This window comes from Mixophyes fleayi, chromosome 10 (genome assembly GCF_038048845.1).
Source record: "Mixophyes fleayi isolate aMixFle1 chromosome 10, aMixFle1.hap1, whole genome shotgun sequence".
In the NCBI taxonomy this organism is placed as follows: Eukaryota; Metazoa; Chordata; class Amphibia; order Anura; family Limnodynastidae; genus Mixophyes; species Mixophyes fleayi.
In genome coordinates this window covers 91,587,351-91,608,917 of record NC_134411.1, presented here as the reverse complement: position 1 = coordinate 91,608,917, position 21,567 = coordinate 91,587,351, and the positions used below count along the sequence as shown (strand labels likewise).

The following is a 21,567-nucleotide window of genomic DNA, read 5'->3' as shown; positions in this document are numbered from 1 at the left end:
AGCCCATGAAAGCAGGAAAGTCCACTGAACAAACTTGGGAAATATGAAATACTTGCGTCAATGGCCAATTAAACTGTAATATTATAGATTGTTTACTTGCCATTACCAAGAAACAACTTTAGAACTTAATATTTCACTGACAATACAGTACCTTTATTTTATGCACCATTAAATAATTAAACTGTTTTTTGGTTTGTTTATTTTTTTAAAAAAAAATATTTTACAGTGTACTGTGCCTTTAAATTAATGAACTGATTATGAGCTTCATTTATAGCCCAGCTGCCAGTCCCACTCCACTTTGTGCTTCCATAGAGGTTCTGCAGTAGCGCCGTTAGATTGCCAACAACCATCGCTGTTTGTTGCCACGGCTCAATGACACGCAGACTAGTCAGCGCTCGAAGGCTGTGAATTGTAACATTATACACACTGTTTAAATTTATCTCTCCTTTACCTTCTCTCATAATATCTATTTAAACATGCATTAGTAAACACTGACATCTATACAATGTATCGTTTCTAAGCACAAAACACAAAAGTGTGTGTGTGTGTGTGTGTGTGTGTGTGTGTGTGTGTTTGCTGAGTGACAGGTGCTTCTTAGGTCCAAAAACGACATCAGTCCTGCACAAGTCAAGCTTCAAAAACTTTGGCGAAGTCAATGGCCATGCGCATATCGTTCGTTGCACACTTGCCCCAAGCCCTTTGATTTCAAAAAGTGCACCTATATTTCCCTTGGGATACGTGGGTTTACGGCACATGATGGGCGCACAAGAGTAAGTGCTCTTGTACACCTCGTTGTTCATTCCTTTAACAGACCGGAACCAAAGGGGAAACAATTTCCTTGCCTTGCAGCAGCGTGCACGGCCATTTCCACTCCCCAAAATAATTTGCACAAACTGAGTGCTGGTGGTTTTCAGGTCTCCTTCTGGTACTAAACAGAAGGAAGTTGGTCTTTAAATGTGACACATACAGTTTTGCACAGAGCAGCCAAAAAGGCTTTTCCACCTGTCCACACTGCTAGGTGCACCTCTGGATTTTGGAGGTGTCTTTAGAGAGTGAAGGGGATTAGTCACGCACCTTGATGTGTGCTGGCCAGACAATCACATAAAGCCAAGCGGTCCATAACTATCCTCCAAAGTGTGGCGGGCAACATTCGCTAATCGGTTCACAAATGCTGTGATCCAAAGGTTGGGGCAATGGTTTGTCACGGGTGATGTTTTATCCTTTGTTGCCTTTATATTGATTATTGTGTTCTTTTAGTGTTGTGTTGTTTTCCAGAGGGAGCAATTTCCTTTTATACTTATTTACATTTTACATTTACTGTTCTACATTAGTGAGGTTGGCACTCACAGTTGAATTGGGCAGCACGCACTGGTTGTAAGGTTTCCTGTTTTTAACCATATAAAGTGGTAGCTCACAATAGTGGGCCCCCGACAAGGGGGTAAATTGTAAATATTATAGGGTATAAGGCTCTGATCATGACATTTTCTTAATAAATTGGGCAACAAAAAATATTTTCGATCTCTGCAATGAGCATTAATGGGAAATCTTCTGAACATAGGGGTCTAAATAAATACACACATAAGTCTATTAATCGGCTGTTAAAATAGTTTACTTTTTTTCCCCCTTACATTTTTGTAAATGAGTCGGTCTTGTTTTCAAGAGGAGACCCCTCTTTGAAAACAAGAGTCTTCCTACGACACCGGTGGATTAAGGGAAGCACTATTTAAAAAAACTGTAGCTGTTTTCTTTGTACCAAGAGTCAATGATTAAACACCTGGAATTGCAGAGGCTGCAGAATGAGGACCAAAGTCAACTATTTGAATACTATTCATTGGTTTCCTCCTTGTGATCCCATTGCTGCGCTGAGCAAAGAAGAGATAACACGGAGGCATGCCCGTCAAGGGGTGAAGAGGCCAACTGCTGGCGATCGCGGGTATTTTCACCGCCGATGCAGCTAATTATCGCATTGCCTAAAATATGTAAAGGATTTCTGTTGCCAATAGCATCGTTATCGCCGACAATAACTTTACTGGCCGTGAGATTGGCCGGATCAGTCCGCCACCGTTCACTGTATTTAGCAGGGTGCAGGCGCTCACGTACAGCTGGGAGCACTACCATTATCTATGGCGTTGCTCGGCTCTCTCTGTGACGTGAGAAATCTGACACAATGTGGGGAATTCAATTAGCCGCGAAGTGTCTCGCTGACATTCCGGAGACACTTGGCGGCGGAGATTTAGAAAGAAGTCTACTGTAGTATCAGAAAAAGTGTGCAACCGCGATGTAATGGAATCTGTCCCAATGGCTCTAATTGAAAACGAGAGAGATCAATTATGTTATCAAATAAGCACTGAAACATTATGGGGTTGATGGAGAGTGAGAACTGCACCAGTTTACATAGCATATCTTGCGCGAAATGCGTTGTACATGCCGAGAGAAGAAGTAGCCTACATAGATTTGCATGATCCTGGTACTTGAGCCAGTCTGTGCCCGGAGAGGCAGGACGGGGCAGAGAATGGGCTTTCCATAGTGGGCTGTTGAGCCACCCCCTCCTCCTTATTGGCTAAAATGTGGCAGCCAGCTCCTGGCGAACCTCTTCTGTTTGGCTGTTTGAGAATGATCTACTGGTTTTTGAAGTTTTATTGATGTCTAATAGAGAATATTTTGCCAACAAATGGTTATAAACATGGGTGGTTATGCCAGGCGTAAACCAATCGTCTTGTTCTACTGGACCAGACCTGAACGTATCTTGCAGCTTTGCATACAACCACAATTGCAGTTTTTTTTTAGTGAACGCAATCTTTCGCCTGCGATTTTGTCCGGCGTTGCAGCTTTCTTTTTTTTGCTATGGGACGGAGGGGGCTCGTAAAATGTATCGTGTAGGTGGTAGTGCCGCTTTAAGACGGCTACTAATATGACAGACACTACTTATACATTGCTTTAAATAGAAAGGTGAACAGTCTGTTTAAGTGACATATCCTATACAACTATCAACTTCCTCTTTCAGTGCAAGGAACCACTGTCTGTGAGCAAACAGAAAAGTGACACCTTTGGCCCCAAATAGTAAAATATCTGCATAGCTTATATATCAGAGACCTAAAGTTGTCAGAACTATTCACAAGATCCACAGAGATGGAAATGCTGATTGGCTTATACCTGGGCTAAACTGTTACGGCTCCTGAAAGCCTCCACAGATATTGTATGATACCATTTTTTTTCTACAGTGTTTGGCCAGTGAGCATGCAGTTTTTCTATACATGCGGCCATCTATATGTAAATATTTGGACAGCGCTGGTATGAAAAATAACAGCAGAGTAACACGTTTTAAAATGTATCTCTACATTTCCATTCCTGACTTGACATGTGCCAGGGCGATTTAGCCAAAGGCTGTACAGTTATAATATGCTTAATATTCCAAACTGTTCTTTTAGAACACTGGCCTCATTCCTGACTTGTTGCAGAATTCTTAGGCTTCAGAGGCGGAATGTGGTCTTAAATTGTCCTTGCCCCAATTCCCCCAACCACACCTCAGAGCTGAATGAATTGACCCATAGAGCATTGTCCTCGCTCTATGGGGGCAATTCAATCGCTGGCGATGTGCTACACGGACATCCCGCCGCGCCCAATATGGTAGAAATCTCTGCGCATTTTTCCTTGCACCCCATAGAGGTGAAAAAATGAGCGCAGGTTCCTGTCCAATCTCCGCCACGAAGCCGCTCACTTACGTTCCGGAGACACTTCACAGCTAATTGAATTCCCCCCTATGTCTAGACTATAAGTTCAGAGAAATGCAGAATGCCGTGAAATTCCATCAGCTAATCTGTCCGTCCCGGTGAGGAAGCTCCAATGACGATCCACACTGTACCTACCACATAGGTATCATAAGACCCAGTAAAAAATTAACAATTCCTAGGTGCATAAATTGTCAGAATAGTAATATAGGTATTTAAATGTTTTATGTCCATATTATTCTACAGAGGTATGTTGAGAAACTAAGCTAAAACTACACTATTCTGACATTGGCTGTGGCTTGAAATAGTTATTTTTTATATGTGATTTTTAGAGCTATAGGGGACTCCCATCGTTTTGCTCCTATTGGTTACAGATACCAATTTGTACACCTGGGGGCGCAGATTGGGGCAAATTTCATACCCCCACAACTGACCTGATTTTGGCGGGACATCCTGATCCACAGGCCGTAAAAAGAGTGGGGCTTAGCAGTAAAGTGGGTGAAGTTATGTCTTATTCTCCCCATTTGTGGGCAGTGTTTGGTCAGATTGGGGTGTGGCTATTTTGTCACGCTTTCGGAGTTCATCATCATCATCATCTTTTATTTATATAGCGCCAACATATTCCGTAGCGCTTTACAATTGGGGACAAACATAATAAACTAATAAACAAACTGGGTAAAACAAAGAGGTGAGAAGGCCCTGCTCGCAAGCTTACAATCTATGGGACAATGGGAGATTGACACATGAGGTTAAGTCTACATTTTGGATTTTGGCCCAGCCAGACTGCAAAGGTAAAAGTGACTCATAAGCTAAATGATCCTGTCACACAACAATGTTGATCAGGGGGTAGTTGTCTTGTGTGAAATTGTGTAACAGGCGGTAACAGGCTAAAGGTAGTGAGGTTAAGAGGGTGGTTGAGGAATATTATAAGCTTGTCTGAAGAGGTAGGTTTTCAGAGAACGCTTGAAAGTTTGAAGACCAAAGGAGAGTCTTATTGTGCGAGGGAGAGAATTCCATAGAGTGGGTGCAGCCCGAAAAAAGTCCTGTAACCGGGAATGGGAGGATGTAATGAGGGTGGATGAGAGATGCAGATCTTGTGCAGAACGGAGTTGCCGAGTTGGGAGATATTTTGAGACAAGAGAGGAGATGTATGTTGTGCAGCTTTGTTGATGGCCTTGTAGGTTAGTAAAAGTATTTTATATTGGATTCGGTAGAAAACAGGCACCCAGTGTAGAGATATACAGAGTGATTCAACAGAGGAATAACGATTTGCAAGAAAATCAGTCTTGCCGCAGCGTGCAAAATAGATTGTAGGGGTTTGAGTCTGTTTTTGGGAAGACCAGTAAGGAGGGAATTGCAATAGTCAACGCGGGAGATGATAAGTGCATGAATTAAGGTTTTTGCAGTGTCTTGCGTGAGATATGTGTGAATTCTGGAAATGTTCTTTAGATGTATGTAGCATGATTTAGATATAGAGTCAATGTGGGGAACAAAGGATAGGTGTGAGTCAAGGATTACACCTAGGCAGCGAGCTTGTGGGGTGGGATTTATGGTCATGTTATCAACAGAGATAGAAATGTCAGGTATGCTCTTGTTGGTGGGTGGAAATATTATTAACTCTGTTTTAGAAAGACTAAGTTTGAGTTGGCGAGAGGACATCCAAGATGAAATGGCAGAAAGACAGTCAGTTACACGGGACAACACAGATATCGAGAGATCAGGATAGATAGATTTGGGTATCATCCGCATAGAGATGATACTGAAAGCCAAAGGAACTTATTACATTTCCAAGAGAAGCGGTATAGATAGAGAACAGCAGAGGAACTAGCACTGAGCCTTGTGGTACTCCAACTGATAGGGGAAGCGGAGCAGAGGTGGCTCCAGAGAAATTAACAGTGAAAGAGAGATTAGAGAGTTCTAAATGTTGGGAGTTCCTGAGTTCTATCCTTAATTATAGAACCCAGTGACTATTTCAATCAATAGAGGAACCACCCCACAAATAACAAAACAATACTTGCGATTTTGTCGACCCGCCCTCTGGAGGGTGAAGAGGGCAGGTCTACCAAGCTGGTGTGGGCGGGTAACGGATGACACCATAGGCATCACCTCGACACGCCCACTACCACATGACGACAAAATCACTCCTCACCCACTGATGCCTGATGATGTGAATCGCCAGTGGGCGTGGCTTGATGATACGATATGCCTAGGCATTGGCGGACGGGCTAGAACGCGCCGTGAGAGAGAAATGTGGACATTCAGGGAGAGTCACCATGAACGAGCTATTTATTTAATGTATTTATTGTATGGATAAAGAAAATATAATACCTCAACTTGACAATGAGGAGCGTTATCCCCCTTTTCTTTGCTTACTTGATATAAAGCAGGCCTATCCAACCTGCGGCCCTCCAGATGTTGTGAAACTACAAGTCCCAGCATGCACTTCCAGCTATCAACAGGTTGTCTACTGGTAAAGCATGCTGGGGCTTGTAGTTTCACAACACCTGGAGGGCCGCAGGTTGGACAGGCCTGATATAAAGCATCTGACCTAAAAGGGCTCATTTACTAAAACTGCATCTCAGCGTAAATTTTTCACTAATCCATAGCAACAAATAAGAAACTTTCTCACTTGCAGTAGGCAGTTGCTGTGGTTCAGAGACAATGTATCAACTAAATGCAATGTTAGCAGTCTTGGCCATTCCCATAGTAATTTTGATATGGGTTAAGGTGCAATGCCAAAAAAAAAGTCTAAATAGACAGGCGCAAAAATAACGTATTAACACCCATGCGCTGAGTCGGAGGCTTCTTAAGATGCACCCAGACCTGCACCAGTAGTATATGCACCAGGTGTCTGTCAGGCGTACATCGGGTACACTCACAACCAACCAGGTCATAAGCGCAAGAACAATATTTAAAAATTTGTTTTGATAAAGAAAAACACATTTATTATTAGGTTAGATTTCAATAGAAAAAACCTCTATACTACAACAGGTCTAACATTTCATCTTGTGCATGAATGAAAGCAGCAAATAATTCATTCTAAAATACGCCCACAAGAAAGCACCTATCAGCTTCAGAGGTGAATCCGCAATCTGCCAATCAGAAGCAGCTAGCTAGTGCTGAGGACCATCATGTGTATTTGCACTAGCACTGAAGGCTACTGACAGGCCTATCTGCATCTCCGTGCAGGTCTGTCACAATTGCGCAATCCCCCCATTACTGTACTTGACCTACATTAGACCTCCCCCGTTCCACCTATCCAGTCGTCAGATGCCAGCAAACCGCATCTGCATGTAAGCGTGCGACTTTTATTGCGCGCTTGCACTGTACAGAAAACTGTATTTTATGCTAAACAAGTGGGTGCACCCCAAACTCAGCATCAGCACTTTAATCAATTAAGTTTTCGTTGCCAGCGAATCAGTTTGCGAGAAAATTTCACCATTTCAGAAGAATTGATTTTTTTACAACATTGTCCATTTAAAAGACGTTTTTAAGTTTGAACCAGTAATAAAATAAACATTCTGAAATGATTCTCTGAAAGTATTGGTCCAATATCACAAATCAGACAGAACAGGGGGAGATTCAGTCATAACTAGTCTCTACCATCCCCACTGAAAGACTATCTCTGTATCCACTTACTTCCAACAGAGTACAACTTTCATTGCATTTTACCACTTATTGTGATACTTCTGTCTGAACAAAACTTTTTTCCCTGTATGACATTCATTTAAACCCTAAAGAACAATGTCCTTAACACTTACCGCCCAAAGACTTGTATTTTAAAAAAAACATTTATAAGTCAAGTTTTGCCGGTACATCATGTGAAATGTCATTAACCTTTTATCGAACAAGTTAACTCCTTACTGTAGATTGTACAAACGACAAGGCTTATATAGGTAAATTAATTAGCAATGAGATTTTGACATCTCGCTCGTATGCAACCAGTTGCTCAACAGATATACAAACCCGTATTCCTGGTGTGCGAAAATGAAACAGAGCTTTGTAACCACCACCCAAGCTGTAGACTATATCAGAGTATAAAGTGCAGATTTACTTACTCAAGACCTCGGCTGGACTAATGTCATCTCTGTCCCATGAGATAGTTTTGGCTTCTTCCTCCGCTGATAAACTTCTTGCTTTAGATTCCACACCTTTCCTCTACTGTATAAAGTGAAACAACAACAACAACATAAAAAAAAAAAAAAAAAAAACCACAGAAAAAAACTCAAATGCACAAAAAAAAATAAAGTTGGACAGAGAAAAAGTTTTCCAGCTCCTGAGTCTCTGTGCACTGGTATAGGAGGGGTTAAACGAAATACAAGGAAGTGTCAGTGCAGCAATCACCTGTCCTGTTTCTCTCTACGGTCCTTCCTGTTTTTATATTTTCACACATGTGTGGTGTGACGAAACTACTGAATATGAAATGAGCACTTAAAGGAGCAGACACACTAGCTGTGTGTCAATAGACAACATACATTAACAATTGCTATATTTCTGTGAATGCAGCCGGTTCTGCTTTTGATCTATCTGCTGGACGTGTGCTATAAGCATAGGCTGTACCGAAAGCAATATTCTGCAAGACGTGCCTTCTTTTTAACAGTCCAGGGGGTACATTTATCAAGCCGCGAGTTTCCAGCGGGTTTGAAAAGTGGAGGTGTTGCCTATAGCAACCAATCAGATTCTAACTGTCATTTATAGAATGTACTAAATAAATGATAGCTAGAATCTGATTGGCTGCTATAGGCAACGCCTCCACTTTTCAAACCAACCCGGAAACTCGCAGCTTGATACATTTATCCCAATGTGTGAATACGCTTAAAGCAGTGCTGGCCAGCTAGTGGCCCTAGGGCCCAAGCCTTCGCCTGTGGCCCCCAGCTTCTTTCTGGTGTATTGTCAGGTGTGTTTTGTTATAGCTTGTAACACTTGTTTAAAATGGCTGCTGATATGTTCTTCCAGATAAGTGTCACATTCTTTGATTAAATATATTCTTTTAATAATTAATTAATTTATTACTGAGATTAAGGTGAATGTGCGGCCCTAGAAGTGTATCAGGCTGCCTATCGCTGGCAGAGTATTTCTGTGGTCCTCTTTTCTGACGTCAGTCCCATAAAGATATAAAATAAATACCCATTTATAAAAATATCTCTTCACAATATTATTTATTCCTTTATATAACAGTCTTTTCTGAGGTAAGTCTATGAGAATATATAATAAAAGACCTGACCATGATCAAACATAGTAAAATAATTACATTATCTCGGTGCAGTAACTTCTCCATCCAGAGGAAGCTGCTTTCCCTGTTATTGGACGATACCTTGACGGAATCCTGCTGTACCTCATGTTATCTGTATAGCTCCAGCTACAATACTTTGTCTTTACTTATTTTCTTTACTTCTTCGCTATTTCTTTGAAAATATATTTTTCTCTTAACCAATTCCTATTTTTATTAAACAGCAACGTCTTTCCTCAGTAACGAGGTATCGGCACACGCCTTGGTACTTCTTTTATACTTTGTGGAATTTCTTGTCCTACCAGTTTTCGCCTTACATCATTGCCTGATTATTTTATAATGAATATTTGTGCTCAGCTCTCTTTATTTCTGTTTTCTCTGTAAATGTTTGTGTTTCCCTCAATGTTATCCTTTTTTCTCCATTATATCTCTTATACTGGTCTTGGCTTTTACTCTGTTCCACTCTCGCTCTCACCGAAAAATTCTCTCTCCCCCTTTAACTGTCGGATCTATCATTGTGAGTCATGTTTTAATTGGCTCAGCGGATTGGGGGATGTCCTATCCTACTCTGCAGGATAGCAGTCAGTTTACACTATGTAATAGTATAACCACCCTGGTCCCCATACAGAAATCAGACTCTCCTCTGGTCTACAAACTTTCAAGCGTTCTCTGAAAACCCACCTCTTCAGACAAGCTTATAATATTCCTCAACCACCCTCTTAACCTCACTACATTACCCTATTACCACCCGTTACACAATTTCACACAAGACAACTACCCCCTGACCATCATTGCTGTGTGACAGGATCATTTAGCTTATGAGTCACTTTTACCTTTACAGCCTGGCTGGACCGAAATGCAAAATGTAGACTTAGCCTCATGTGTCAAACTCCCATTATCCCATAGATTATAAGCTTGCGAGCAGGGCCTTCTCACCTCTTTGTCTGTTTTACCCAGTTTGTTTATTAGTTTACTGTGTTTGTATCCAATTGTAAAGCGCTACGGAATATGTTGGCGCTATATAAATTGTGATGATGATGATGATACCTCTCAAATGTCCCGATTTGTCCAGACTTTTGGGACGTTGAGCGGTATGTCTCTGGTGTTCACAGCGACTGAAGGGTGAATTTAGGGCAGGAGAGGTATGCTGGGGGGCGGCCTAGTGCTTTGGAAAACCTAGACACTCCCGGAGGTCATGACCAAGCTTCTTTTGGAATTGGCACGTCTGTGTCCTGATTTAGGTAACTTAAAAGTTTGGAGGTATGCTATGAGACCTAAAAAATGCTTGTCCTGTGATAGATGCAAACTAGGGATGTGTAATTTGATTGATATGATCTAGTCCTACACAAATTCAGAAAGCTGGGGTGAGTCATAAATTATCTATTCTGTTGTGAGGACACCAGCATGATGACTCAGCGCTAGCTGGTCAACCAGACGGAAGTCCTTTGTACTGGATGAGCGTACTCAGTACCTTTATGAGTTTGGAATCACTTAGGTAAACAACTGGAAAAGTGCAAGTGCACTTTAGCTTGTATCAAAAATAGATATATAGATAAATAAATATATTTGTATGCAATCACATAAGAATAAATACAATTAACAAAAGCCAGGGAGATCCCTGCACAAGAGCCTATGACTTAATCCTACCCTAAAGGGCTATATTCACCGGCTGCCCTGGAACACTGTCCCAATCACCATGACAAACAGTTCACTCTTCAGCAGTCGTGCAGTGACCAAGCCCAATGTCTTCCTGCTTTTAGTAGGTCCACAAAGTAGCAAGGCCCACGGAGACTTGGAGACCCACATACTGGCATGATCGTGGACCAGTCCAACAGTAATCATAGTTCCTACTGAGCCTGTCCTTAAGTAGAATGGACTGCTTAAATTGCCCCATTTTAATACCACAGTGGAGCGGTATTGGTGGGGTTGTTGTTATATATACAGTTGCCAATGTATCTTACTAGTGTCGCTTCTACTTGATAGACTGTATTGAAAGCTTCAGCCAAACAGCAGAAGATTAGAAAGCAGAGGATCAAGTGGAATAAGCGGTGTGTCACTGGTGAGTTACAGTTGTGCCCTTATACTTAACTATTATAATAATTATAAATAATTATAATTAAGTACCAAAAATATGAACCTTAGAAACGTAAATTAAATGTATTTAAATTAATGTGATTAGTTCTTCTCAATGTTGATCCTAAGTTTCAAACCACAAAATTGTCTCTTCTGTGCGTCGGCCGTGGGCACACTTAGAGTAATTGTGTACAGACTTTGTGATAATCTACATTTTTTATGCCAGTGGGTTGGAAAGAGAGAGCTTTGTAGAGTTGCTGAGTCTTCCAGCAGAAACATTGCAGGTTGCAGCTGTTGTAATGAATGTGTTTTATCTTAACAGGAAGAGCTCGTTCCAAATATACATCGGATCTGCCAGTTTGTGCAATATTTAGACCTGAATCCTGGCAGAATAATCTGCCAAATTTAGCCTCAGAGACAGGTGTAAAGTTTTGTGCCGTGATAAAACTAGTTTGCTGCTTAAAGAGAAAATAGAGTCACTATTTCATATTATCATATATCAAAGGTTGTGTATTACTGAGCTGAATACTACGCATAATATAACTGAAGTGTTTTTAACTAACAAATATTATCCATCATGGTTTCTTTCACTCACAACAGGTGGCCATGTTTGGAGAGAGATGCTCCTCTAACTGAGCAGAGTGTGACTGACAGGATTGCAGACTTGCTCTGAAGAAATGCCCTATGTGGATTGGTTGAAATATACACAGGGGGCAGGGCCAGAGATGTCACAGCAGCTTATATAACTGCAGTCCTAGTTTGTTATATCTTTTTATGGCACTGTCTAAACAATGTGAGAGGAATTTCAGCTATCCGTAATGGAATGGGGAGGTAATGCTGGGTTAATACAATAAATGTTACCTTTATAATTCACACCCAAAAATTAAAAAGTATTTAAAAATAATAGGAGTTAAATCTACTAAGAATAAGGGTTACATTGTGCAGGAACTATAGGTCTACTGTAGGAATATTCATACTTGCCAACTCTCCCGGAATGTCCGGGAGACTCCCGCATTTTGCGAGAGTCTCACGGACTAACGGGAGAGTGTGGCAAACTCCCGGATCTACCCACTTTACTAGGAAGTGCCCCACTTCCTAGTGAAGTGGGCAGAGTTAGGCCCCAAACGCAGCGATTCCCGGTGAATCGTGGTGTTTCGCCCCTACCCCCCCCCTGTCAAATGACGCGTTTGCGTCATTACATCACGGGGGCGGGTCCAAAATGACGCGCATTAATTTTAACGCTGGCTTTTTGCTCGCAGCTCCCTATGCAGCGGGTAGAAAGCAGGGTTAAGATGACTGTACTAACAGTAATAGGTTTAGCGCAGTGTTACTCTGGGGGGAACTGAAATCCCCCCCATAGCGTCAGGATAATTATATGTTTTTAAACTGTAAAGCATTCTATAGTCTACGTGGACTGTTTTTGGGTACTATAAATAAACATATTCTAAGAAAAACAAGGATATTACATGAAAAATGTCATCCACTGAATCATTCCAGGCGTACTCCTAAGTGTAGAGGACTGTGCTTATATGTTCAATATATGTTCTATATAAATGTGCCAGGTACTGTGCAGCCATTGCAGTCAGGGGCGGGTCTCACCGCTGTCTCACCGCTCTTAGGGCCGGCCGCACCCCCCCCCCCCCCCGCCGATGCTCTATTGCCTGATTATTAATGGCGGCCGCATCACATTACATGCATCGCGTGTCATGTGATGCAGCCACCTGTGCGCCCCGTGCAGCCATGCTGTGTATATATATATATAGCATGGCTGCACAGTACTCGGTACAGATAGATATATATATACTGCATGGCTGCACAGTACTCTGTACAGAGATATATACTGCATGGCTGCACAGTGCTCTGTACAGATATATATATATATATATACTGCATGGCTGCACAGTACTCTGTACAGATATATATACTGCATGGCTGCACAGTACTCTATACAGATATATATATATACTGCATGGCTGCACAGTACTCTGTACAGATATATATATATATACTGCATGGCTGCACAGTACTCTGTACAGATATATATACTGCATGGCTGCACAGTACTCGGTACAGATAGATAGATAGATATATACTGCATGGCTGCACAGTACTCTGTACAGATATATATACTGCATGGCTGCACAGTACTCTGTACAGATATATATATATATATATATATATATATATATATATATATATATATATATATATATATATATACTGCATGGCTGCACAGTACTCTGTACAGATATATATACTGCATGGCTGCACAGTACTCTATACAGATATATATATATATACTGCATGGCTGCACAGTACTCTGTACAGATATATATACTGCATGGCTGCACAGTACTCTATACAGATATATATATATATACTGCATGGCTGCACAGTACTCTGTACAGATATATATACTGCATGGCTGCACAGTACTCTGTACAGATATATATACTGCATGGCTGCACAGTACTCTGTACAGATATATATACTGCATGGCTGCACAGTGCTTGGTACAGATATATATACTGCATGGCTGCACAGTACTCTGTACAGATATATATACTGCATGGCTGCACAGTACTCTGTACAGATAGATATACATATATATATATATATATATATATATATATATATATATATATATATATATATATATAATATATATCTCTATCTGTACTGAGCACTGTGCAGCCATGCTGTGTATATATATATATATCTATCTGTACTGAGTACTGTGCAGCCATGCAGTATATATATCTGTACCAAGCACTGTGCAGCCATGCAGTATATATATCTGTACAGAGTACTGTGCAGCCATGCAGTATATATATCTGTACAGAGTACTGTGCAGCCATGCAGTATATATATCTGTACAGAGTACTGTGCAGCCATGCAGTATATATATATATAGCATGGCTGCACAGTACTCGGTACAGATAGATATATATATACTGCATGGCTGCACAGTACTCGGTACAGATAGATATATATATATACTGCATGGCTGCACAGTACTCTGTACAGATATATATACTGCATGGCTGCACAGTGCTCTGTACAGATATATATATATATACTGCATGGCTGCACAGTACTCTGTACAGATATATATACTGCATGGCTGCACAGTACTCTGTACAGATAGATATACATATATATATATATATATATATATATATATATATATATATATATATATATATATATATATATATATATAATATATATCTCTATCTGTACTGAGCACTGTGCAGCCATGCTGTGTATATATATATATCTATCTGTACTGAGTACTGTGCAGCCATGCAGTATATATATCTGTACCAAGCACTGTGCAGCCATGCAGTATATATATCTGTACAGAGTACTGTGCAGCCATGCAGTATATATATCTGTACAGAGTACTGTGCAGCCATGCAGTATATATATCTGTACAGAGTACTGTGCAGCCATGCAGTATATATATATCTGTACAGAGTACTGTGCAGCCATGCAGTATATATATCTGTACAGAGTACTGTGCAGCCATGCAGTATATATATCTGTACAGAGTACTGTGCAGCCATGCAGTATATATATCTGTACAGAGTACTGTGCAGCCATGCAGTATATATATATATCTGTACAGAGTACTGTGCAGCCATGCAGTATATATATCTGTACAGAGTACTGTGCAGCCATGTAGTATATATATATATATATATATATATATATATATATATATATATATATATATATATATATATATATATCTGTACCGAGTACTGTGCAGCCATGCAGTATATATATCTGTACCAAGCACTGTACAGCCATGCAGTATATATTAGAGATGAGCGCACCCGGATTTCCTGAATCCGAGCCCACCCGAACGTTGCCGATCCGAGTCGGATCCGAGACAGATCCGGGTATTGGCGCCAAATGAAAACTTGAAAGTGAGGCTCCGAGTCATAATCCCGTTGTCGGATCTCGCGATACTCGGATCCTATAAATTCCCCGCTAGTCGCCGCCATCTTCACTCGGCCATTGATCAGGGTAGAGGGAGGGTGTGTTAGGTGGTCCTCTGTTCTGGTAGATCTCGTGCTGTGCTGTTTAGTTCTGTGCTGTGCTGTGCTGTGCTGTGCTGTGCTGTGCTGTGCTGTGTTCTGCAGTATCAGTCCAGTGGTGCTGTGCGCTGTGCTCTGACAATTTTGAGTTCAGTGGTGCTGCTGGGTCCTGTGTGCTGTGTCCTGTTCAGTCCAGTGGTCCTGTGTCCTGTGCTCTGTGCTTCTAAGGGCATAGTTATTTCCCCAATATTCCCAAGTGTTTAAAAAATTTAAAAAAAGTTATAAAAAAAAATACAAAAAAATAATTTTAAATTTTTTTAATTACAACAAAATTTGCAAAACCAATCCAGCAGTATAAGCCCATTGGTACTGTAATATTACCAAGTTCACACATTCTGCAGTATCTTGTGCTACATATAATGGAGAGCAAAAATTTGGAGGATAAAGTAGGGAAAGATCAAGACCCACTTCCTCCTAATGCTGAAGCTGCTGCCACTAGTCATGACATAGACGATGAAATGCCATCAACGTCGTCTTCCAAGCCCGATGCCCAATCTCCTAGTACAGGGCATGTAAAATCCAAAAAGCCCAAGTTCTCAAAAAAAAGCAAAAAGAGAAACTTAAAATCATCTGCGGAGAAACGTAAAGTTGCCAATATGCCATTTACGACACGGAGTGGCAAGGAACGGCTTAGGCCCTGGCCCGTGTTCATGACTAGTGGTACATCTTCACCCAAGGATCTTAGCCCTCCTCCTCCCCCCCCCTACAAAAAATTGAAGAGAGTTATGCTGTCAGCAACAAAACAGTAAACAACTCTGCCTTCTAAAGAGAAATTATCACAAATCCCCAAGGCGAGTCCAAGGGTGTTGGTGGTTGTTAAGCCTGACCTTCCCATCACTGTACGGGAAGAGGTGGCTCGGGAGGAGGCTATTGATGATGTAGCTGGCGCTGTGGAGAAACTTGATGATGAGGATGGTGATGTGGTTATTGTAAATGAGGCACCAGGGGGGGAAACAGCTGATGTCCATGGGATGAAAAAGCCCATCGTCATGCCTGGTCAGAAGACCAAAAAATGCACCTCTTCGGTCTGGAGTTATTTTTATCCAAATCCGGACAACCAATGTATGGCCATATGTAGCTTATGTAAAGCTCAAATAAGCAGGGGTAAGGATCTTGCCCACCTAGGGACATTCTCCCTTATACGTCACCTGAATAACCTTCATAGTTCAGTGGTTAGTTCAGGAACTGGGCCTAGGACCGTCATCGGTAAAGGGACACCTAAATCCCGTGGTCCAGTTGGATACACACCACCAACACCCTCCTCGTCAACTTCCTCCACGATCTCCATTAGATTCAGTCCTGCAGCCCAAGTCAGCAGCCAGACTGAGTCCTCTCCAATACAGGATTCATCCGAGGAATCCTGCAGCGGTACGCCTACTACTGCCACTGCTGCTGTTGCTGCTGTTAGTCTGTCATCTTCCCAGAGGGGAAGTCGTAAGACCGCTAAGTCTTTCACAAAACAATTGACCGTCCAACAGTCGTTTGCCATGACCACAAAATACGATAGTAGTCACCCTATTGCAAAGCGTATAACTGCGGCTGTAACTGCTATGTTGGTGTTAGACGTGCGCCCGGTGTCCGCCATCAGTGGAGTGGGATTTAGAGGGTTGATGGAGGTATTGTGTCCCCGGTACCAAATCCCGTCGAGATTCCACTTCACTAGGCAGGCGATACCAAAGATGTACAGAGAAGTACGAGCAAGTGTCCTCAGTGCTCTAAAAAATGTGGTTGTACCCACTGTCCACTTAACCACGGACATGTGGACAAGTGGTTCTGGGCAAACGAAGGACTATTTGACTGTGACAGCCCACTGGGTAGATGCATCGCCTTCCGCAGCAACAGCAACAGCTGCATCAGTAGCAGCATCTACTATCATATATTGTGGTGACCACTCCTCTACGCAGTCCAGGTACATTTTTTGGTGCGATTAAGACCAGTTGATGGTTTTCTTATTATATTGTGGGGACCACTCCACTACGCAGTCAAGAAAGATACCTCGTTGCAACGTTTTGGACTAATAACTATATAGTGAGGTGTTCAGAATACACTGTAAATTAGTGGAAATGCTTGTTAATGAATGTTATTGAGGTTAATAATAATATATATATATCTGTACCGAGCACTGTGCAGCCATGCAGTATATATATATATATATATATATATATATATATATCTGTACTGAGCACTGTGGCAGCCATGCAGTATACATATATATATATATATATATCTGTACTGAGCACTGTGGCAGCCATGCAGTATACATATATATATATATCTGTACCGAGCACTGTGCAGCCATGCAGTATACATATATATATATATATATATATATATATATATATATATATATATATATATATATATATATATATATATATATACTGCATGGCTGCACAGTGCTCGGTACAGATATAGATATATATATATATATATATATATATATATATATATATATATATATATATATATATATATCTATATCTGTACCGAGCACTGTGCAGCCATGCAGTATATATATATATATATATATATATATATATATATATATATATATATGTATGTATATATATATATATATATATATATATATATATCTGTACTGAGCACTGTGCAGCCATGCAGTATATATATATATATATATATATATATCTATCTATCTCTATCTGTACCGAGCACTGTGCACCCATGCAGTATATATATATCTGTACCGAGCACTGTGCACCCATGCAGTATATATATATATCTATCTATCTGTACCGAGCACTGTGCAGCCATGCAGTATATATATATATATCTATCTATCTCTATCTGTACCGAGCACTGTGCACCCATGCAGTATATATATATATATATATATATGTATATATATATATATATATATATATATGTACCGAGCACTGTGCAGCCATGCAGTATATATATATATATATATGTACCGAGCACTGTGCAGCCATGCAGTATATATATATATATATATATATATATATATATATATATATATGTTCCGAGCACTGTGCAGCCATGCTTTATATATCTGATTTCACTGCTATGTAGGTGATCTACATTGTATGCAGCTGTATGTGGACTAGGGACTCTGCTAACTACCCAGAATGATGGTGAATGATGGTGGTCTCAGAGGAAGAACTCCCACCAAAGTGCTATTATTGGTAAGGAAATGAATATTTATCATGGAAACCCCTTAGATATGGTGGGAAGGGCACCTGTCTATGATCTAGAGTTCAGACTTACAACTTTATTGGATTTTTGCAAGAAAATGTTTGACGACATCTCACCCTGTTACATTACCGCCATTGAAAACAAACAGCAATATTTAAGACTAGGTAGAAACATTATTTGCAGGCGGAGGAGAACAAGCTGAATGGCCACAAATGTTTCACTTCTCTATTTGAGCAGCGTGGTCCCGTGCTATACAATATATTTAATCTCTGCTTGTCTTTTATATTGTTGTAACGCGCTGGCGGATGATCCTTAAATAGAATGTAATCATATCAGCTGCATCAAAATATCTTGCAGCCGAAATATACTCTATGCAGCAACACCTTTCTAAATTTGTCTGGCAGGGCAGGTCTGCCAGGCTTCGATTGGCACTACTCAAAAAACCTAAGGGCTGCGGAGGCAGGGGCTTCCCAGACCTCAAGGCCTACTACTGGGCAGCCCAGCTTAGCTCAAATGTCTCTTCATTTGCTCCTCCGACATCTCATGCATGGGCAGACCTGGAGGCTGCATATCTCTCCATACCCGGCCTATCTGGCCTTTGGGGAGTTCCTTCTGATATTCGGAAGGCCCTAACCAAACGTTTTACAACTCTGGAGTTTGCGGCTCGGATCTGGGAGACCTGCAAGGGCCATCTCTCTATCTTTCCTAACCCTCTGCACATTGTACCCCTGTGGCATAACCCCACCTTCCCTCCAGGAATGTCCCGATCTTTCTCTCGGCTATGGACCAGGGCGGGATTCCGATTTGCGGGAAGCCTTCTTGAGCGGGGAAGGCCCATATCCTATGACGCCCTCTGCTCCAGAGTCCCTAACTTTCACCCGCCTTTCTACCAATATCTGCAGGTTCGGCACTTCCTCCTGTCAGAGAATTCACCTCACTCCCCCTCCCAATTTGAATCTATCTGCCTTTCTTCCCCTTTGCGAAGGGGTGTGATCTCGTCCTTGTATAGTCTTCTACTGGGGAAATTGGTGCCTTCCGGGAACGCACATGAGAGGGAGTGGGAGAGGGATCTGGGCCCTCCCCTGGAGGAGGACTGCTGGGAGACCATCAGGCTGAATGTGGCTTCTAGTTCCATCTCCACATTAATTAAGGAAAATGCGTACAAAGTTTACCACAGGTGGTATCTCACACCTGACAGGCTCGCAAAGATGTACCAGTCAGCTTCTCCCGACTGCTGGAGAAATTGTGGTCACCGAGGCATCTTCGTGCACATTTGGTGGTCATGCCCGGTCATTTCCTCCTTCTGGGACAGGGTTTCGAGACTTCTTTCCTCCCTCCTCCAATGCCCTATCAGGAAGAACCCATGGTCCTTCCTACTCTGTTATCCTATACAAGACCTAGACACCCACTCTGCAAAACTTGCTTCACATGTCCTGGCAGCCGCTAGATGCCTGATTGCTAAATTGTGGAAACAAGCGGACCCCCCCCCCCCCCCCCGCATCTCTTCTCTTAGATCATATATATGGTTCATTGCCAACACGGAAAAAATCACGTCGCTGCTGCGAGACAAAGCTTTATGCCTAGGATCCCCGTAGTTTTCTCTTCCTCCAAATAGCCTCCCCCTACACAATTCCAGATAACATCGATCCCCTTACTACTTTAAAATACTCCCATGCAGACCTGAACGCGCCCCCCCTTTGAAGGTGAACATGCTTTTCTTAGTATACCCCATGAGATGGCCATTGACCCCCCCCCTCCCCCTTGCCTACCCTACACCCCCTTCAATGCCCACTTCTTTTCCCTCCCGCCCCTTACCCATTACCATCTTGTTATATTGCAATACATGTTACTGTTTTGTGAGTGACATTGCTGGATATCTACTCTGCTCTGTAATTATTGTAATCAAATTGCTTGTTGTTTTATGCTTATGTCACTCATACTTTATTATACAATAAAATTTTGAGTTAAAAAAAAATAAAAATATCTTGCAGCCGATGAATTGACTGCGTCCCTTATGTTTCAGATAGTTCCTGGTGAAGTAATGGGCTGCGCTCTCACCAGGGTTTTGTAAAGGGCGGAGTTATCTATTTTCACGCATTGACAACACTGTGCGACGGCCATGTCTGTCCGGTAGCTGATGCCACATTTTTCCCAGTTACTGGTAAACGAAGCTGGTACTACAATAAAATGCCCATTTGTTTGTTGGTTGGGTTCAAGTTCTGGCTTAGGTACAATATTTTTACTTTCCTTCTTGACTTGTATTTAGAAAATAAGGTGAAATAGCTCCATATTAGTGACCCATAGAAACCAATTACTTTTTTGCTTTAATTGTTGTGACTTGTATGTAACTGGACACACTGCCCTCTCTCACACTGCCCCCTCTGCCCTCTGTCACACTGTCCCCCTCCTCTGCCCTCTGTCACACTGTCCCCCTCCTCTGCACTCTGTCACGCTGTCCCCTCCTCTGCCTTCTCTCACGCTGTCCCCTCCTCTGCCCTCTCTCACGCTGTCCCCCCCTCCACTACCCCTCTCACGCTGTGTCCCCCTCCACTGTCCCTCTCACGCTGTGTTCCCCTCCACTGGCCCTCTCACGCTGTGTCCCCCTCCACTGCCCCTCTCCTCTGCCTCGCTGTGCCCCTCCTCTCCCCTTGCTGTCACCCTCCTCTGCCTCTCCTCTGCCTCGCTGTCACCCTCCTCTGCCTCTCCTCTGCCTCGCTGTCACCCTCCTCTGCCTCTCCTCTGCCTCACTGTCACTCTCCTCTGCCCCGCTGTCACCCTCCTCTGCCTCTCCTCTGCCTCGCTGTCACCCTCCTCTGCCTCTCCTCTGCCCCGCTGTCACCCTCCTCTGCCTCTCCTCTGCCTCGCTGTCACCCTCCCCTGCCTCTCCTCTGCCTCTCCTCTGCCTTGCTGTCACCCTCCTCTGCCTCTCCTCTGCCCCGCTGTCACCCTCCCCTGCCTCTCCTCTGCCACCCTCCTCTGCCTCTCCTCTGCCTCGCTGTCACCCTCCTCTGCCTCTCCCGCTGTCACGATCCCTCTAACTCCTCTGCCGCGGGCCAGCCATATAAAAAAAAAAGAAAGAACACAGTAACTTACCAATCCGTCGGGCACCGGGACCCAGCAGCCTCCTCTCTCCCGCAGCAGCCGTCACTGAATATCGACGTCGGCGCCCGGCGGATTGGTAAGTTACTGTGTTCTTTTTTTTTTTTTTATATGGCTGGCCCGCAGCACCCCAGTGACAGCGCCGCAGCACCCC

The 21,567-nt window shown here is 42.4% G+C and overlaps 1 protein-coding gene across 1 annotated transcript in view; it reads right to left on the bottom strand.

Moving 5' to 3' along the window:
* The window catches only part of PLCG2 (phospholipase C gamma 2), a 124,368-nt gene extending 116,355 nt beyond the window's left edge, over positions 1–8,013 (bottom strand). Inside the window, exon 1 of the mRNA XM_075189156.1 lies at positions 7,787–8,013. The gene's annotated coding sequence lies outside the window, so the exon portion shown is untranslated. The remainder of the gene's footprint in view (positions 1–7,786) is intronic.
* Between the last annotated feature and the right edge of the window lie 13,554 nt (positions 8,014–21,567).